We start from the raw sequence: 20,774 nt of genomic DNA on the forward strand, positions 1-20,774 counted from the left end.
ATTAAATTTTGGGACATTTGGGACAAAAAGAGAGTCCTAAAAGATTCCAGAGCAATACAATAGGTTATATGAGAATGATAAGGAATTGGAATGCCATCTGTTTTCCTATAGCAATGCCAGATATTAGAAGTCTACAAATTAATTTCTTAAAAATAATACATATTCAGAGAATATGTTCCACCTACATAATCAAATAAGCTGAATAAGCATAATATTTTTCAAATAATAATAAGAAGTAACATTTATTAAGTGTTTCCTATGTTTCAGGCCTTATGTCAATTAATACAGAAGTCTCCCTGGGATTAATAGCAATAAATTTAGATTTTGAGCTCCAGATCTAAGACTAAAATAGTATCAGGAATATGTGAATGTAGTCAATAAATTTCTGTAGAATCATACATGAAAACTTGAAATTCAATTCAATATTCTTTTTTTTTCCTGCTTTTTTTTTTTCCTCCCCAAATCCCCCTGGTACATAGTTGTATATTTTAGTTGTGGGTCCTTCTAGTTGTGGCACATGGGACGCCACCTCAACATGGTCTAATGAATGGTGCCATGTCCGTGCCCAGGATCCGAACCCTGGGCCGCCGAAGTGGAGCGCGCAAACTTAACCATTCGGCCACAGGGCCAGCCCCAAATATTCTTTCTTAGTTCCTACCATGCACATGTGCAAGGCAATCTCATTACAGAAAGATGAATCAGATAGACTATCTGCTTTACATAAATGTAAAGAGAGTAGCAGTATTTTATAACACTACAATGTTAATAGATTAATTTCAGAAAACCTCATACAAACTATAATACCACAACCATGAATTTTCAACTTTTAAAAGCTCAAAGTGTAAATGCAGCCAGGCAAAAATGTTGAAATATCGCAGTACTAAAATTACTGTTTTCAATGAAATAATGTCATTACTGCATGAAACACCAAGTGTTTTGCGGTAACTAAGTAAATAAGTCATGTTACATAGAATAGCACCTTACTGTTAGCAAATATTAAAACCAGAAACCCAGTTTCAGTTGAGTCCAAAAGAAATCAACTGTTTTGGCATACTACAGTTCCACTTCTGTGAATTGTTTCTTATGAAGCAATCTCATAAAAGAACACTTAACCCATTGCCAAAAATGTCCAAATGGTATAGCAGTTATTGTATTTTGACAATGTAGTAATCACAATTCATTCGATGGGGTGCTAAGGGATAAATCCCTAAAACTACAGTGAGCGAGCAGTGGAAGGAGGGTGGCATTCTGAAAATACAGTATGTACTGAGATACATGGTAAGATGAAAAGTCACATCCATGAGGAAACAATGTCAGATGCAAAATGAATATTTCACAAAATTTTTAAAAGCATAGTTTTTCTTTGATTGTATGACTCCAAAGGTCAGATCAAAGATTTATGTTCAACTACCAGAAATGCTTTGGCACTTACTGTCATGGTTACAATAAATTAAGGGAGAAAAAGCATTCCCCTTAGTAAGCCAGTTCAGAAAACTACAGAATATAGACTCTTTAAAAGTTATCCTAAATTTATAAATCAGTGTTTGGCTATAAACTGAAGAAGGGGGCCATGATGCCTGGTGTGCCTGTCACATACAGAGTTCCTTTTTGGAAGGGTAGCTCCAACAGGTTTATTTAATTCTTAGACTGGATATGTAAACTTCTACAATTTCATGGCAAGCTTTTACAAGTTAATGCTTTGCATAGACTCAAATTTGCCACTCAAGTATTGCTAACTGGATCAATGAACAAGGCAAAGAAAATTATCTAAGGACTGAGTATGAGGATGACCAACTGCTTCTGAAGCAACTCGACCTAAACTCTTCCCAAAGAGATTCTATACAGTAAGTGACAGCAATCGTCACATTCCATTCAAATTAAAAAGGAAGTGTTGATTTTAAGCAAATAGAAGTGGTTGCCACGAGGTTAGGCTGTTTTCCTAAACTGGACGGAGATAATATTCCAGTTCACTGAACATTAGTCTCATAGAAACTAGAAACCAGGCATGATTGGGGGGCCAAAAGAAGCTATTTTCCATTCTGTCCTTACCTTCCCCTTGACCGAAACACTCGCATTTGTATGAACATTCCTCTTATGCCTCCAGCCTCAAAGGTTATCTGTGCGGATCTCCTCTTAACGATTTTAGGAAATCTGACCAACTTGACTCTACGATCTAGAAGGATTCTCTGGAATTGAATATCTATTGGAAGAGCTACCTCAAAAGCAAATTCGTATTTATTTAGCACATGTTTTACTAAGATTTCCGCTTTTAACAACTCTCTATCTTAGCAATATCTGTGTTTAATGAGCATAAATTCAAAGCCTACTTTAAATTTTGAGGTTTTTAAATGTAACAATTAAATTGGCTTTAACGGCTATTTCCTAGACCTAAATGCCATGTCAAAGACTGACAATCAGATTTCAATTCTGGTTTTTCTTAACACATTTCTTTCCTCCTATATACATCTTTCTTTTAGCTATGAAAAATATGAAGAAAAACAGGATGTGTTAAAAAATTTGAAATCCGCTTCCTATAATGTTATCCACATCCTTTGTACTTAAGTTCCAGAACAAGATATACATGAGATAAATAGTAGTCTAAAGGAGGTTCCTTTACCAACAAACCGTGACCTTGATCTTTGAACTTCAAAAACTTCAAATAATACTATTGTTCAACCTATTTACCCTAATTCACAGGTATTATATGGGTGGCATTCAAAAAGAAAAACTACTATATAACCTCAAAGAACTGTTCACTCTTTTAATTTCTATTCAACAAACATTTTTAAGGAATTTTTCACCAAATACTAGGATATACATCAAGCATAAAGCTTGCCTTTGCCTGCAAAGAGACTTGCAAAGAAGTAACCATTACATAGTGTGAGAAGTGTCATAAAAAAAAGTGCCAGCCGTGTGGCGCAGCAGTTAAGTTCGCACGTTCCGCTTTGGCGGCCTGGGGTTTGCTGGTTCAGATCCCAAGCGTGGACATGGCACCGCTTGGCACACCATGCCGTGGTAGGCGTCCCACATATAAAGTAGAGGAAGATGGGCATGGATGTTAGCTCAGGGCCAGTCTTCCTCAGCAAAAGGAGGAGGATTGGCAGCAGTTAGCTCAGGACTAATCTTCCTCAAAAAAAAAAAAGTGCTCATTGGTATCATATTCAATATTTTTCACAAGTACGTTGATCTCAGAACAGATAAGCACGTTTTGGGGATAACAGTAGCAGCATGAAATATTAACCAAGGTGTCAGTATATGGGACCATAATCAGATTCTCGATATCAAGACTAGCAATAGCTAGTGTGACAGTTAATTTTATGTGTCAACTTGACTGAGCCACCGCATGCCCAGATAGCTGGTTAAATATTATTTCTGGGTGTGTCTGTGAGGGTGTTTCTGGAAAAGATTAGCATCTGAGTGGTAGACTAAGTAAAGCAGATGGCCCTCCTTAATGTGGCTGGGCATTATCCAATCACTTGAGGGCCAGAATAGAACAAAAAGGCAGAGGAAAGATGAATTCACCCTGCCTGAGAACTTGAGCTGGGACATAGATCTTCTCTTGCCCTTGGCACTTGTGGTTCTCAGACCTTCAGACCTGGACTGGAATCTACACCATCAGCTCTCCAGCTGTCAGGCTTTGAACTATATCACCAGCTTTCCTGGGCCTCTGGCTTCTAGATAATGAGATTTATCGGCCTCCATAATTGTGTGAGCCAATATTTTATAATGACTATTAATCTGTTTCTCTAGAAAACTTTAATACAGGTAGTAGTATTTCAACCTTACATAGTCTATGATTATGTCCTAATGATAACTCGTTTCCCAAAATGTGAAGAGGATGAGAATTACTTTTAGCCAAGTTTTTTCTTTCCTGAGTGTGGACTGAACATTATAAATACAAAATAAAGAAATACTGGAACAATATCTAAAACTAAAGCCAGAGAGTATCAAAAATAATGACTGTTGTTGGAATATAATCAGAAAACAATTTCTTGTAGACAGCTCACGTCATCACTAAGAACTACCGCTGAAAAAAAGAACAGTCCAGAATGTTTTGAACCTGTGAGATCAACATAAAAACAGGATCATGAAAAGAATTTGTTCACAATTTGAGAGAGAGAAAAAGAGCAATGATGCAAATTTTTCCATTGTTATTGTCTCATCACTGAGTAACCTAGAGGAACCACCCTGTCTTGGATTAAACATGATTTCCTTCTCATTGCCAACAACAATCTATGATTCTTTTTAACATGAGTAGCTACCTCTAATTCCATGCAAAAATCCTTTTGTGGGATACTGGGGAGATGTATTTTTTTAATAGTTCAATATGACATGTCTGAAAAACAACAAAATCTGCAGAGGAAAGGCCATCCTTGAACCCTAACAGGACAATTTAAGTAGACAGAGCATTGTAAACTTCATCCTTCTAGATTTATATAGTTCAATAATCCTGTTTACATTTTCATGTTTTAATCCAATCATAAAGAACTACAGTAGCAATTCCATAAAACATCTTATTTAATCCTCCAATAACCAAACCCATCATTCTCAAAAGAACTTTAGGTTAAGAATCACAGTTTAAAATGCTCTTTAATGACCAGCAATGGTTAGGAAACCTGTTTAGAAAAGTTATAAATATTTATTGATTGATGGATGTCAACAAACAGAAATCCTTTCAATATCTTAAAAGAAAGGAACAAAGGCCAACTGGAAGTCCTATTTTCTGTGTGTTCTCCAGCAGACTGAACATATAACACTCTCAGGGGAGTCCCAATTCACACACTCCCAAAAAAGAATAAAAGGATCAAGACACCAATAATATTGAAGAGTTTCCACCACCACTGCCTGCATCGTAGTACTAGAATGAATCATTCTTTGTAACACAAAATAATTCTATTGATTCATCTTTGGTAGAGAATAAAGGTTTGCCTTAAGATTTTCAACAGTGCTAGAGAGCTTATACACACTTTCGTCTGCACTGACTTTTGACCAATTATTTGGACACATGAAATCAGTATGTCAGCGTAAAAGGACAATCAGCATCATTCAAATCAATTTCATTGAGTTCCTAGTATGTGTTAGAAATTATGTCAGGGGCTGAGAATGAAAGCATAAACAAAGCATACTTCCTGTCCTTATGGAAATCATAATCCGGCAGGAGAAAATGAAACGTAATCACCCAACTAAAATGCAACACGATTTGAAAAGAATGAATGCGATGAAGTCAGGAAAAAGTATGAATGCCATGCTATGATGTTTAGCTTTTATTCTCTAGGTCAGGGCTTGCAAACTGTCTTCACAGGCCAAGCAGATAAAGTAAATGAATAAAGTTGATGGGCTGGCAAGCTATAGACAGCATTTCCCATCTACAGGGACAGCCACTAGGTAGTGTCAGTGGATTGTTGTCTTGTGGATTGGGGGGCCATATTAATCAGATTTCTAATTTTTCAAGAAAGGAATGAAATCTAGATTTTTAGCTATAAGTTCCTAATTTGAATTGTTGAAAACTTGCTTAAATTTTTTTTCGGCCAAACCATAACATATATATAGACCATATTTGAGCTTCTGCTAAAGACAATAAGGTGAGATTTCCAATGATTTTTAACAGAATAATGTGATTAGATTTGCACTTTAGAAATTTTTCTTGGGTAGTAGATGAGAGTATGGAGGACCAAACACGGGGAGATCAGCTGTTTGCAAGAGTCCCTGCATAAAAGAAGTGGATTTAAACTTGAGCCATAGAAAAGTGCAGACAGATTCACTTGAGTGAAAAGAACTGAGGACTAGGCAACATAATTGAAGAGAAGCAGCAAGTAGGGGAAAATAAAAATATGAGAGTAGAGGTGAGTGTTAAGAGTGGGAACACAGGCCTAATAGAGTGAATTCAAGGAGGAAAATAATACAAACACATACAGATATGACAAAAAGAAATTTGAAGAAATACATACCTAATAGCCTCTATTATTTTCATGGTAGGCAGAGTTCTAACATGGCTCTCAAGATTTCCATGCGCTGGTGTGCATGTCCCGTATAATCCTCTCCTTTTGTGGTTGGGTGAGAACTTGTGAATTTAATGAGATATTCACTCCTGTGCTTAGGTTAAGTTATATGGCACAGCTGACTTTAAAAAAGAGAGATTATTCTGGCTGGGCTTGATTAAATCAAGTGAGCCCTTAAAATGGACTGGGTTCTTCAGGAAAAGCAGGGGTTGGACTTGAAGGAAATTCCCTGTTGCTGGATTTGAAGATGGAGGGTGCCATGAGAATGGCTTCTAGGAGATGAGAGCAATCCTCGGCTAACAGCCAGCAAGGAAATGAATGCTGCCCACAATCAGGTGAGCTTGGAAGAGGAATCTGAGTTCCAGATGAGAATGCAGTCTGGCTGACACTTTGATTTCAGCCTTGTTGAGATCCTGAGCAGAGAAGCAAGTCGTGCTATGCCTGGACTTCTAACCTATAGAAGCTGTGAGATAATGGTTGTTGCTTTTAAACTGCTAAGTTGGCAACAATTTATTATAGAGTAATTGAAAACTAATACACTTAGTAAATAGAAAATAAGTTTTCTGAATAAAACAACAGGAATTGCTTCAAGATAAGGTTGGTGGAACTGCCATGAATGAGAGTAAAGCTGAATTTATTTTCTAGCAACTTTGGTCTCATCAAGCTTTTCCCAAATGTCATAGGAGGCACGAAATGACCCACTAGAAAGAGAAATAACTTCTGTTACATGAAATTTTAAGATATATATCAAAGGAGTTGGACAGTTTATAATAAAACTCTAAAAAAAATCATGTATGTATGGCAAAAGAATCACACATATATCATAAAATTATTTTAGAAAGCATTTTAATAATTATGGTAGAAAGTCATGAAAAAATAATAGTATCATTGCAATCCTGTTGGCATTTAATCACTTAGTCTTTTGAAATCATTCTGTTTATAGTCATACTGTCTGGTTTCCACAGTAATAAACACACAGCCTGTTTATTTTAAATATTCCATCCTGAAATGAGAAATTTTTTTCTCAAATTCATCCTGCACACTAACCAAGATCCCCAGCCAAAAAGATCACAGAAGACCAAATGTGTAAAAGACAAGTAAGATCCCATATGAACATCATCCAGTCTTTAGATTTAGAGAAGAATCATGTCAGACTCCAGCTGTTCTAACTTAATAGAAGGATGGCCCAGATCCTCCTAGTCCTTGTCGCCTAAGGGAGACAAGCAGCCCATGACATAATGTGTCCGTTTTGTTCATTTGATGTTAGTAAACACAGCACTTGCTTTATGTTTCATCTTTCTCTTGTCAACTTTCAACTCTCTTTCCCCAAAGAGAACAAAAAAGGTCTCTTTAGATGAAAAGTGAAAGTCTATTCTAAATTAAGGAATGTAAGAAAATCAATCTGTAAGAAAATTTAGAGTTGTCCTCACATGAACAGTTTCAAGGAGGTATTCTTTACAGTCTAATCAGCATATATTCTAAACAGAACAAAAGTAGTTCCCTTTAAACTTAGTAAAAAAATATAAAATCATTCACAATTTTAAAAAGGAAAAATAACTATTTTCCAGGAAATTAGAAAATAAATCTGAAATATATTCCTTTAAAAATGGAAGCATTAAATACATGGAAAATGAGAATGGGGAAAATATTAAAAAATAATTTATGTTTGGCAAATTTCAACTCTAACTCAAAACAATCCAACTCATCAAACAACCACCCCCAACCACCAGCCCCCTTGGATTAGTCCCACCTGGCCCTCTGACCATCCCCTGCTGCAAGATGGACTGGTGCCCTCTAAGTTAACTGTATTGCAGTTGTCAACTTAAAAAGCAAATAAGCCAGTTATTTTACCCTCAAAACGAGTTTATTCATGAATTGCAATTTGTGATGTCCATGCTTTGGTCGACCATATGCAAATCCAGAGAGACAAAGGAAGGGGCTTACTTTTATAGAGCAAACGGGAGAGTAGGGAGAGCTGTTCTAAACAAAAGTCCATTGAAGGAAAGTAACACTCGGGGGGCAATAGCTTCTCATTGGCTGAGCTGCAGTTGGCTGCAGTTGACAGGCAGAGAGAAATCTTCCTTCAGTAGGAAAGTACTTGCACTTCCCTCCAGAGATGCAAACCTAAGTCTGTTTCCGTTTGGAGTAATTGACCATGTACAATAGGATGTGAGAGCCCCCCTACAGGACTCCCCCATTCCAATTTAGTTGAGGTTCCTCTTACTCATTTCACACAGTCATCCTGGGTCTCCCTTCAGCATCATCCTGAGGATTCTCTTTGTTGTATACCCTGTTTCTTAGACTGAATGACACAAATTGAAAGAGTGGCTCATCAATCTTCAATCATTGCTAAAATGTGCATTTAAAACTATACAAATTATTTGGCTTCAAGTTCAGATATGCAGTGTTTTGGCTGGTGTTCAAGTCTACGTATTTCACAATCTTTCTTTAAGTTTTCTCTTTGGTCCACAGATCTTCTTATGTGTGTGCTTTTATATTTGTGGGAGAGACAATCTTTTTACGATTAAGTTATTACAGAAAACTTGAACTGTAGCTTGATTCTCTAGTCAAGAAGTCCTTTGTGACCTAGTATATAGTTAAATATTGTCATGTTTTAGTATGCTTGAAAAAAGTACATTCTGTAATTGTTAAAGGGATCTATCTATCCATTCATTCATCCATTAGAATAACTTATTTAAAATATACTGTTCAAATCTGCTATTTTTTTGTGTGTTTTCTTATCTGCTTAATATATCAGTGTTTGACAGAGGTGTTTTAAAAACTTTCAACATGATTTTGGATTTTTTAATTTCAACTTGTGAGTCAATTGTTGCTTTATGTATGCTGAGGTTATATTGTCAGGTGAATACAGGTTCTCATATCTTCCTAGTCATTTGGTCTTCCCTATTCTTAGCAATACTTATTGCCTTGAAATGTATTTTTTGTATGATAATAAAATTGACTCACAAGTTATATTTTCATTAATGTTTTTCTGGTGTATTACTTTTATCTCTTTATTTCCAACCTTTATGATCCTTATGTTTTAGCTGTGTTTCTTATAAACAGCATTAAGTTGGATTTTGTATTTTATAGAATCTACAATCCGTCTTTTAACAGGAGAGTTTATAGTCACATAATTGATTTACTTATTTATTTCTACCATCTTATTTTGTTTGCCTATTTTCTATGTATGTATTTTTCCTTTGCTCTATTTTATTATGTTTACTATTCCTTTAAAATCTGCTTAATCACTTAAAATACACTTATTTTATATTACATTCAATGTTTTATATTACTTCATGATGTATGGTAATAACTCTCCTTTTTATTGTTGACTGTATCGTGTTAGATAATTCATGTGGCCGGAATTTTTTATTCTGCGCTTATATTCAAAGGAGGTATTCTTTCTAGAAGAGTCCCATCTGCATGAGCTTTGCATTAGCTTCTGAATAGCATAGGCTTTGCTTTTGCAAAAGTTTCAGACAATCTCTTGGCTTGAGATTCCTGTGTTATGGGGACAGTATAAATTCTGACGTCATTCAAACATGTGCATGGGGGGGTTCCCTTCCACCCTCCCTCCTCTCCCCCTAACCAGTTCCTAATACCCTATCACAACAGAGGCATTAAACTCAAGCCCACAGAACTTATATACAGCCAAATGACTCTTCTGGCCAATGAAGCATAACTCATGCTCTGACTTCAAGTTATCTTTTCATTTCTGTTCCCTGGAGATTTCCCCTCTTTTCTTGCCTCAGCATTTCTATGTACCTGGAATGGGAAGGATCATATCACAGGTCAGTCCCAGAAATCCATACAATGATTTTCTGATCACTCACATTACTTTCATGAATATCATTTGGCATTTATTGAGTGCTCAGCTCAGCACAAACACGAATGACAAGAAAGTCATGTTCTTTGTCGACTTGGAGTTTACAAAAGGCCTGAGAATTATTCATCATTGTCAGCAATTTCAACATGCAGTGTTATCACTATTCCAGCTTCCTATCCAAGAAATAAAACCCTCTAATTACACAGTATCTTTTTCATAATATTTTTTAATTAAATCTAATATAAATCAATTATGTCTAGGGATTAACTTAATCCCAGACACGGTTATTACCTCAAGAAATGCTAAGAGATTTTTAAGAAGGAATATCTCCTTAGAGAAACTAATTTTTTCATAAGTTATGCTTATATAGATAAAACGGTTATTTCATTATGCCTGGATCAGGAATTTTGAATTGAAAAATGATAACTAATTCTGAACATTTGTTAAAAGTTGTAAAGCTCTGGGAAGCTATTTTAAAATGAGATAATCTTAAATCCTTACCTAATCAGATAATAGTTTCTTTAACATTTCACATTATTTGGAGCCTTGAAAGAAAAGATATTTTAATTATTTAAAATTAAATAAAATAAACATATCAGATAAAACAGAATCACAATTTATATGTCATCCATAAAGCAATTTCATATTCCTAACAAGTTTTTATATTGTCAACTATAATTATGAGAGTTTACTCCTAAAACTTTCTTAGAGTCTTAACAAACTAAAATCAGCGATCAGCGATTTTGAATTCAAAATCAATTTTAATCAATGATTCACAGATGCATTCTTATTTAATCTGGGAGAAAATATGAGATATTGAAAGATTTTTTTACAGAAGATACTTTAGTGCAATATGTCACATGCCCAAAATATGTCCCAAACTGTAACATTTTAAAAATTTCCTTTTCCTGATCTTAGTAAGTCTAAAGAGTAACGATTTTTGATTTTTAGATAGAATGATTTATTGAAAATATTATTCTTTAAAACATGTGTAACAAAAATTTCTCTGAGGAACAATTTAAAGATGTCAAGTTTACTAAAAGGCTGTGCTGATAGAATAAAATTAACTATTGTATATTCTACTATTTCAAATTTCAGTATGAAGCTGAAGATTTTTTATGTTTAGTAAATTCTTACATAGATATCAGAGGTCATTAGGGTGGATAAGACTTCTTAATAGACTAAATTTCTTTCTAAGCACTTCAGGTAATTTTTAAAAATTATCCTTTAACAACCAATAGGTTTTTTTTTATTTTTGTTTTGTTTAAGAACTTAATGCCATCTATTACAGCATTTCTTTAAAAATTCCATACAGAAGTCCCTTGACATGCTGGCTAGATTTTCTAAGACCTTAGAATTCTGCACACATTTACAAAAACATAAACCTTTGTACTAGCTCCTAGCATTTTCAAAGCCACATTGCTCTCACATGCGTTTCTGATGTGTTTTGTTAAAAGTTAAGATCATTTTTATTATTCACTAAAATTTTCCTTCTGATTTGATGTCCATTTCTCCACAAAGACACAATATTTTGAAAACTTCAAAGGTTACTGTAGTGATAAGAAGAGAACAAAATCTCATATCATATGGGATAAATAGGCAACTCTCCCACCTAGGAATCTGTGGTGCAAAATTAAAATTAGAGCCACAGAAAATTACAGATTGTTTCATGTCATAGACCCTTAGCGCTTGCTCATGATTTGGATATTGAAGTTATAAATATCAGGAGTCTACTGATATAATCCATGATTTAAATTTTTACATTTGGTCTTCTCTCTGAATTAATCCAAATTACAATGCTCTATTTTGTTTTACAGTGCTTTATCAATAGGCATACAAGTACAGAAATGTGTACACTAAGATACTCTCATTAATGAAGTTCGATTCCCAAATCTGGCAATGCTGATGAGTAAGGAGATATCAATCAACATTAATGAATCAATTTGTAAAATTATGGGACATTCTAAAAAAGGAATACCCTTATTTGAGACACTTCCTAACTCTTACTTACTCAGAATTGTCTGTCTTTCTTCAGACAAATAAACAATGGAGAAACCCAATTGCTTGAAAATAAGCTACTGTAAAGAAGACCAGATCTGAGAGAGTCCAAAACAGCAGCAGGGACCATTTCAAACAACCACAGATGTCCACCACATGATAGCTAACACGCTGACACAGGGATGTGATGAAAGTCCTCTGTCCCCATTGTACTCGTTGTAAGGTGTGAGTACCCATCTGTTCTTTATTTGTGTTTCTGGAAACTCAGTAACTTTAGAGATGTACTCACATGGAAAAAACATGTATTAGAAACAAAAAGGAGATAGTTACAAAATGACTCAGTGGTAAAATCTGTAATACACTTTAGTACGTATTTAACAAGAGCTAATCAAAAGCTTCCAAATACAGTTCTTCCTGTATCAATAAGGAAGATAGCTGAAGAGGTGGTCAGGAGTTTCCTGAAATTGGTGAACTCCATAAGCCATTATTACAAATTGATTGTCATTAACATAGGAATCCAAACATAAGAGAGGAAATAAAAGGCAAATTATTTTACTTTCATTTTTTCCCTGGATTAACTAATGAATAACCAAGTGAAGTTTGGGAATTTCATAGTTACTTAGTGAAAAATGACAACAGCAAGCAGGTTAACTCAACATAAGAGGGAATTAGCATCTTCAGTGCAGAAAACAAATGAACTTAAATTTTATATAAGCATTTGAGTTCAATAGCTACTCAAAAAAACTGAATACGATTTTAAAGGCATATGCTAAGCCAGAATTAAAGTACCAAACAATTGCTGGTATCAGCAAGCCAAAAGTTCACTGTACATACCAAATTCACAGGAAATTATGAGTCCAGATCCAAGGACACGATAGGAAAGGCAGCCTATTTATCGAAGGTCTTTATACTTCTGATAGACAAGACAAATGAACAGACATGCTGAGTGAAGGAAAGAATAGCACTTCACGAATCACCTGGAGCAACCTAGTCCTCTGTTAGCACCTAATTCTATAGAGGTCTAAAAAATAGCCAAATACAACTGATTCGAATTGAAATAAAATAAATCAAAATTGAGTATATTAACAAGTATTAACATTAATAATATTAATAATATATATTTATGTATATTATATATTATAATAAATATTATAAATATTGAGGGATTCCCTTGACTTCTTCAATTAGGTATTGTTTTTATTCTCTTATCTATTAAAAAGTATGATTTGTAATCAAGGGCCCCTTTTAACATAAAAATGTCTGATTATTCACCCCATAAGAATAAAAAGACCTGAGAACACTATGATCACTTACTAGCTATGGTCCTCTCTGAGTATCAGTTTCCTCATCTATAAAATGAAGATGATAATAGTATCAACCTCATAAAGTTCTTATTAAATTAGCTTCTATTTGCAAAGCACTTAGAACAGTCTTGGCTCATATAAGTGCTATATTAAGTGCCTGAAAAATGACAAATTACAGAAAATTACATGACAAATTTAAAAAGTAATTATTTTGATGTAATCAAATTTAAATTTGGTCTCCTTCTTAAGTGGGAGAAGTTTAAAAAACTAGAGGAAGAGGTCTGTACCATCTCTTGTGACACTGAGGTGACAGCAGTCTATAAACAACTAAAAGATAAGTCATGGAAAAACACTGAGAAGAAAAGCAGAACACTAATCCAAGACAATCATAACCGACTTCCTACTTGAAAATGCCACCTCATTAGACTTCTGACAGAACACTTTCTGAAGTAAGAACAAATAAAGAACTTCACAGAATAATGCAAACAAAGGCTTGTCAATCATCCTATATGGTACACTGGCGACATCTGCATACATATACATATGATCTCATTTTGGATCGTAAAACCTTTGATATCTTGGAACAAAGAGGCTGTTCTCATCAATACCTAGAACATTTCAAGGAAAATACGGGCAAATGAAGCAGAACTGACAGACTACCTTCCAATTAGACACTGTCCCTACATAATTGTAATTAATAATGGATGCATCCAAGGGTTGGAGAATATGCTCAATATATTCGATCATGAATTTGAAAGCTGACTGTTATACAATCACATGGATAGGCTACTGGAGTTTTTCCTCTTTTGGTTCCCTCAAACAATTTCATATTCTCTGACTGATACAATCCAAATGGCATACGCTATCAAAGTTAACCCTTTACAGGGCTCTCAGAAGTAAGAATCTGACAACTTGAATTTGTTCTTTAATTTCAGAAAAAGAATAAAATTTGGAAGATAAGATTCAGAGCCACTTCCTTTTTTAAAAAATTCTTTTAGCTCACGACATATTAAAAATGAAGAAACACCAAACAGGGTCTTAAAAATTAGGAACACTTCTAAATGTTTACATTTAACAAATTATTGATTTAACATAAAATTCTATACATTTACAACTGTGTCTAATATAAAATTTTATGCATTTCTGATCATAATCAACAGAAGCTCTGAAAATATTCATAGCACAATATAGGTAATCTGATCTGATAATGGGACTCAAATTTTAAGTAGTAAGATAAGAGAATTATTCTTTCATCCTATCAGGGTTTCTCTGGAACTGTAGGTAAAATCTTATTTGGAAATAACATCAAAAAGCCTAAGTTTGAAGCCTTTCACAAATGTGAATTTTGCCACCAAGAATGTTTCAATGGATTGCTCCAACAGATTTTATTACCATATATTTTAATCTCAATTTTTCTGAGATTTTCTACTTTTTCCCTCAAGTTTTCATGACTACAGATTAACTCCCACATTTTCCACACAGGAAGACATCAGTAAAATAAAAAAGTGATAGAACCCATGTGAAATAAGGTCATGGGAAGCCCCTTGATACTTCACCTATCATAATAGCAAAAAGTTTTATCTTTTACATACTCACTTACCTTGGTCATGCTATAACTAAATTATAATTGCATCTTCACCGAATTTCCTATATTCAAATACTCTTTTCTTTCAGCGTGTCCATCTGTTTCAGTCTCACGGCAGTGCTCTGAATATTCATGGATGCCTTTTAAGTCGCATGCACTAGCACTCTGGGACAAACATTCCCACGGCCCTCAAACTATCTTACGCTCTCCAACTACCCCGGCTAAACGACTAACAGTTCCACTAGATTATAAATTCTCTAAATAAAGGGAATTATCTGTCTTGCAAATAGATCAAAATATGATTTGGAAATATAAGCAGCACTGAAATGAGTAATCATTACTTTTTTCAAATAATGAAAGTATGGAAGAATTTTAATAATTTTGAGAAGTTTCAACACATTTTATTACCTTAAAATTGATCGCTGTTTTCCTATTTTCCATGTAATCCTCCAATACGTGTCTTTCTACCTGTTTACTAATCCCAGAATTCTGTACTAACACAAATTCCATAGAACTTCACAAGTTCTAGGAACCTAATTTCAATATATTTCTTCTCTTAGTTTGTATGGCTGGGGTACAGTCCAGCTTAGGCTGTTACTGACATCTGTGTCATAGGAGCACATGTCACTTGGAGAAGTAAAGCAATTTGGTGAGTGGTGGAAGACGAGAACTATAAAAGGAATGAACATAAATATATCAATTATAGAAAATAAATATTTTGTATTTTTTGCTCAATGTTGTACACATAAGATTAGTACTTTGTAATTATCATATTTTCTATTTATAACTAAAGAAAAAAGCACAGCTTCAGCAAAAATGGGCAACATTCCCTTCTGCCTCCTATGATTAAAATTGTTTGCAGTTCTCCTGCAACAGTCTTATGAGGAAAAATTTTTAATATTTATTATGAATCATAAAAGCCAAGCCTCAAATCATCTTTGCCCACTCATAAATTATTCCCCCTTACTTTCCTCTTTCGTTTCTAAATATTATGACTTTACAGTATTTGACATAATTATCATCTTTGCATGAAATATTGTTATTTATCTTGTGTATCAGGTAAATTTCATTAGTTTATTTTGAAAAGTCTCTTTCATAGGTTGACAACGATATTTATTAATTATCAACATAAAACCTTTTTATATTGGTACTGGAATATAGACAATGATTCTCTCACAATCTAGAAAGGGATCTAATCCCTGTTGTAAAATGTCATATGTGGAGTGGTTGTTTTCTGAATTTATTAAAAAGAAAATAAGAATTCTTTTTAAATGGAAAAATAACTGTTAGGTCATCTAATCCATCTGTTGTCATGTACTTCCTCCTAGCCCAGAAGCATAACAGGCCATTACAGAAGATGATGTCCTAATCCTTTACTTGGTAGAAATCCCATGGTTTCACAAATTTAAAGTTATTAAATACAGTCAGCTTTTCTCAAATTGTTTTCAAGAGATAAGATCCCACATAAGTATTTAGATTTAGGGAGTGCTTCCTCACACAATGATACTACAATAGAGCAGTCATATCTACATTTACAAAAACTTCTAAACTGCATTTGAGTAAACAAACTCTTCACCATATAATGTACTACCCACCTAAGTAGATTCTTGATAAACAGCTACTTGGATGGACAACAAAGTTCAAAATAAGGATTGGCATTTTGAATCACAGAATATCCAAAGGGGTATTGTTGGGGTTTTTTAAAAACAATTTTTCATTCATACAGCAGTGGTTACTACCATAACTTTATCAAAAATTATTTATGTTCTTAAATGTTCACAGCACAGTTTTATATAATGAGGAAATAATTAAATCCATATTTTTCGAAGTGGGTTTTATATCCTAGTAGAAGTATGTGGCTACGAGCCAAGAAAGTGGGCACAGCAATCCACATAATCAACCTGGACCATCAAATGAACATTTAATTCAAGCATTGTGAGAGTTGGAAACTTTTCTTAACAGTAAAACAATCACAGGTATAATATGGAAGAGAATATCAAAGTCATAGGCATATTCTGAATTCTATTTTTGACCAAAATAATGCATGTACATAATTTAAAAAGTCAGGGTTCTACAACATTTATGATGAAAAAGTCCCATCCCATGTCCACCAGCAGATTTCAGCTCCACATAAGCAGCCTTTCAATGCTTTTAGCTACTTTTCATGACTCATCAATTTTAGCCATTCACGATGATTTCCTTTACTCTTTCTTCAGTCTACTTACTATGCAAGATGTGGCTCTAACTCTTTCAGCTCTCCTCACTCCCACTTCACTTTCTCTGCTTCCCTTCATCCACCACAGTTATATCGTTTTAATACATCATTTTACGTTTACATAATTATGAATGTATAAAATTGCTCTTGGCTGAACTATGTAATATACTATGATTTTATTTTCTTTCTTGTACAACTATTTGTTCTCTGAATTAATTACTGCTTCACTTCTGCATTTGTTTTGTTTTCTATGTATTTATCACTAATTCATCCCCAAAGTCTCCAATAGAGTTGTAAATGTCTCTAAACACGGACAAACATTAATTAGGCATTACATTTTTCCCCTTGGGTAGAACTTTCCTGAAGCCCTCTATCTTTTCGCTCACCCACGGGGTGGTTACTCCCTGGGGCTGGAGCAAACCAGTTATCCTGGGATTTCAGCCCATCACTATCAACGGACCATTCCCTTTGCCTCTCTCCCGGATTAGATATCTACCTACTTGAGTACTTGTCTTTTTCTTCTCTCTTGGTGTACTCCCTGTTTTAGTGAAACACACTCTGCAGAAACTAAATGAGAAGGAATTCCCATGAGGTAAAATTTCTGAGAACTTGACTATCTAAAGGTATCTTTATTGACTATTGACAGTTTGGCTGGTTACAGAAGAATTCCAGGTTAAAAATTATTCTCCCTCAAAATTTGATCTACTCTTTGCTAGCTTCCAGTGTTGCTATTGAGACGTTCAAAGACTTTCTCATTTCTAATGTTTTGTGTGTATTTACCCTTTTTTTCTTCCTTTCCCAGATATTTTTGGGGTCATCCTTGTATTTCAGTACTTTGAAATTTCACAGTGATACATGACCTGGTATGGGTCTTTATCCATTCATTGTGCTGGGTACTTTGTAGGCGTTTCATATATATTATATATGTCCCACATATACAACAAATATTCTTGTATTTTTTCTTTTATAAAATTAACTTCTTCTCTGTCATTTTCCTCTATCTTTTTCTATAACTCTTACCAAAGAATGAAATTCTTGGATCAATGAACAAATTTTCTTTTCTTTCCTCTCCCATTTTGTGCATCTCTTTTTCTTATAATTTTACTTCATGGAAGGCTGGCTCCATTTATCTTCCACCATTCTAATATTTTTTTAAACTTATTTTAATTTTCAGGACCTCCGTCCTTTCTCTGATAGCTCTGTTTTAATAGCATATATCCTATTTTTGCTTTACTGATGCAAACTTCTCTGATTTATCTGAAATATTAATGATAAGTTATTAGACATTTATTCTGTCCCCTTCAGCATCTCTTTACTCAAAGCTGTTTTATAATTTTTATTTGATTTGATTATTGGGTTTTATACTACAGAATCATCCCCCCCCCCCAAGCCCTCCGCCCAATACCTGGTAATCCTTGACTATCCATTCATACTTAAGAGTAAGGAACAGAGAACTTACTGTAAACTCGGTATGGAGAGGCCTCAGTATAGCGTGGTCATGCAGAGACACTGTATTTCAAGACACCCCTACCTGCCAATATCCAAGTCTTTTCTCTTGATCAGTTCCTCCTTGCACTCGGGAATTACAAGACTGGCTGCTAGAATTCTTGCAATTAAGCAAGGAAAGGGAGACTGTTCCCATTGTTAATTATGTAGATTTTCATTTAATCCTCATGTTTTTCATACAGTCCTTCAACCTGTTCAGCTGTATTTGGTATCTGTGAACCCAGATTTTTTTCAGGAAACAAGAAGAGGGAGAATGAGGTGCATGGCTACCTGGGTGATCTAAATGACCCTTATTAGCTTTGAACAAATCCTCATGCTTTCAACACTGTTTTATACCCTCACCTTTGGAGGTAACTGGTACCTCCAATTCCTGAGGCTTTCCGCTTAGGACCCAGTGTGCCTCTGTAGCAACCTCCCCTGAATACATTAGAGTCTTCCTCCACTCCACTTACTGAGTTACTAATCATTCATATGCCTTCCATCATCACAAATTTCACAGATATCTCTTAGATGCCCTCTACTATTCTTCTTGGCTTTGTGAATTTGTACTGAGTTTCTGCCATGTTAACAGAAGGGCTCATACAAAATATTTAAAGCAATATAAGACACTTGAAAGAAATTTTGCATTTATGTAAGCTAATAGGCCAATCACCTAGTTCACTCCCCTTAGCAAAAAGAGATAATTGAGTGGAAAATTTTGAGGAACAATGTCTAAATACACATAGTCTCTGAATTCAAAAACTAATGAAAAACTGATCTTTGACAAAGGAGCAAAAGCAATACAATGGAGCAAAGATAGTTGGTTTCAACAAATGGTGCTGGAACAACTGGACATCCACATGTAAAAACAGAAACCTAGACACAAACTTTATGCCCTTTACAAAAATTAACTCAAAATGGATCATAGACCTAAATGTAAAATGCAAAACTAAAAACTCCTAGAAGATAACATGGGAGACAACCTAGAGGACCCTGAGAATGGCAGTGAGTTTTTAGATATAACACCAAAGGCATAATCCACCAAATAAATAATTGATAAGCTGGACTTCATTAAAATTAAAAATGTCTGCTCTGCAAAAATAATGTCTAAAGAATGAGAAAATGAGATACAGACTAGGAGAAAATATTTGGAAAAGACAAATACAATAAAGGACTGTTATCCAAAATATAGGAAGAACTCTTAAAACTCAACAATAAGAAACAAAAAACATGATTAAAAGATGATTCAAAAACCTTAACAGACAATCCACCAAAGAAGACATAGAGATGGAAAATAAGCATATGAAAAACTGCTCAACATGGTATGTCATTGGGGAAACGCAAAATAAAACAAGAAGATACACTACACATCTATCAGAACGGCCAAAATCTGGAACACTGATAACACCAAATGCTGACAAGGATGTCGAGTAGCAGGAACTCTCACTCACTGCTGGTGGGATTGCAAAATGGTATGGCCACTTTGGAAGACAGTTTGGAGGTTTCCTATAAAACTAAACATACTCTTACCACATAATCCAGCAACTGCATTCCTTGCTATTTATCCAAAGGAGTTGAAAACTTATATCCACAAAAAAATCTGCACATAGATGTATATAGCAGCTTTATTCATAATTGCCAAAACTTGGAAGTAACCAAGATGTTCTTCAGTAGGTGAATGGATAAAGTATGGTACATCCAGACAATGGAATATTATTTGGCACTAAAAAGAAATGAGCTGTCAAGCCAAGTAAGACATGGAGGAACCTTAAATGCATATTACTAAATGAAAAGCCAATCTGAAAAAGCTACATACTATACAATTCTAACTATATGACGTTCCGGAAAAAGTAAAACTATGGAGACAATAAAAGATCAGCAGTTGTCAGGGGTTGGGAGCAGAGGCAGGTGGAGATAAATAGGCAAACCACCGATGATTTTCATGGCAGTGAAAATACTCTATATGATACTATAATGATCGATACATGTCATTATACATTTGTCAACACCCAGACTGAACCCTATCACAAACTATGAACTTTGGGTGATAATGTGTTCCAATGGAGGTTCATCAACTGTAACAAATGTACCACTCTGGTGGGGGGTGTTGACAGTGGGGGAGGCTATATATGTGTGGGATCAGGTAGTATATGGGAAATCTCTGTACCTTCCCCTCAATTTTGCAGTGAACCTACAACTGTCCTAAAAATACTCTTAAAAAAAATTAAAGAATTAAGATAATCAAACTCTAATTGCAATTGTAACCATACAAAAGTCCATCAACTGATTATTAGATAATCAAATTGTTGTCTATCAGTGCATCAGAACTCTGTTCAACGAGAAGGAATGAGCTACTGAT

The 20,774-nt window shown here is 34.6% G+C and overlaps 1 protein-coding gene and 1 long non-coding RNA gene across 10 annotated transcripts in view; both read right to left on the reverse strand.

The window, feature by feature from the left end:
* The window catches only part of XRCC4 (X-ray repair cross complementing 4), a 235,263-nt gene that overhangs the window by 155,791 nt on the left and 58,698 nt on the right, over positions 1-20,774 (reverse strand). The window lies entirely within an intron of this gene.
* LOC103563648 (uncharacterized) lies at positions 7,845-12,801 on the reverse strand. Its single transcript, XR_547915.2, has 3 exons — positions 11,840-12,801; positions 10,330-10,373; positions 7,845-9,767 (listed from the first exon to the last, which is right to left on the reverse strand). It is a non-coding gene; the product is annotated as an uncharacterized lncRNA (long non-coding RNA).

The sequence above is a fragment of the Equus przewalskii genome, chromosome 13 (genome assembly GCF_037783145.1).
Source record: "Equus przewalskii isolate Varuska chromosome 13, EquPr2, whole genome shotgun sequence".
NCBI classification, from domain to species: domain Eukaryota; kingdom Metazoa; phylum Chordata; class Mammalia; order Perissodactyla; family Equidae; genus Equus; species Equus przewalskii.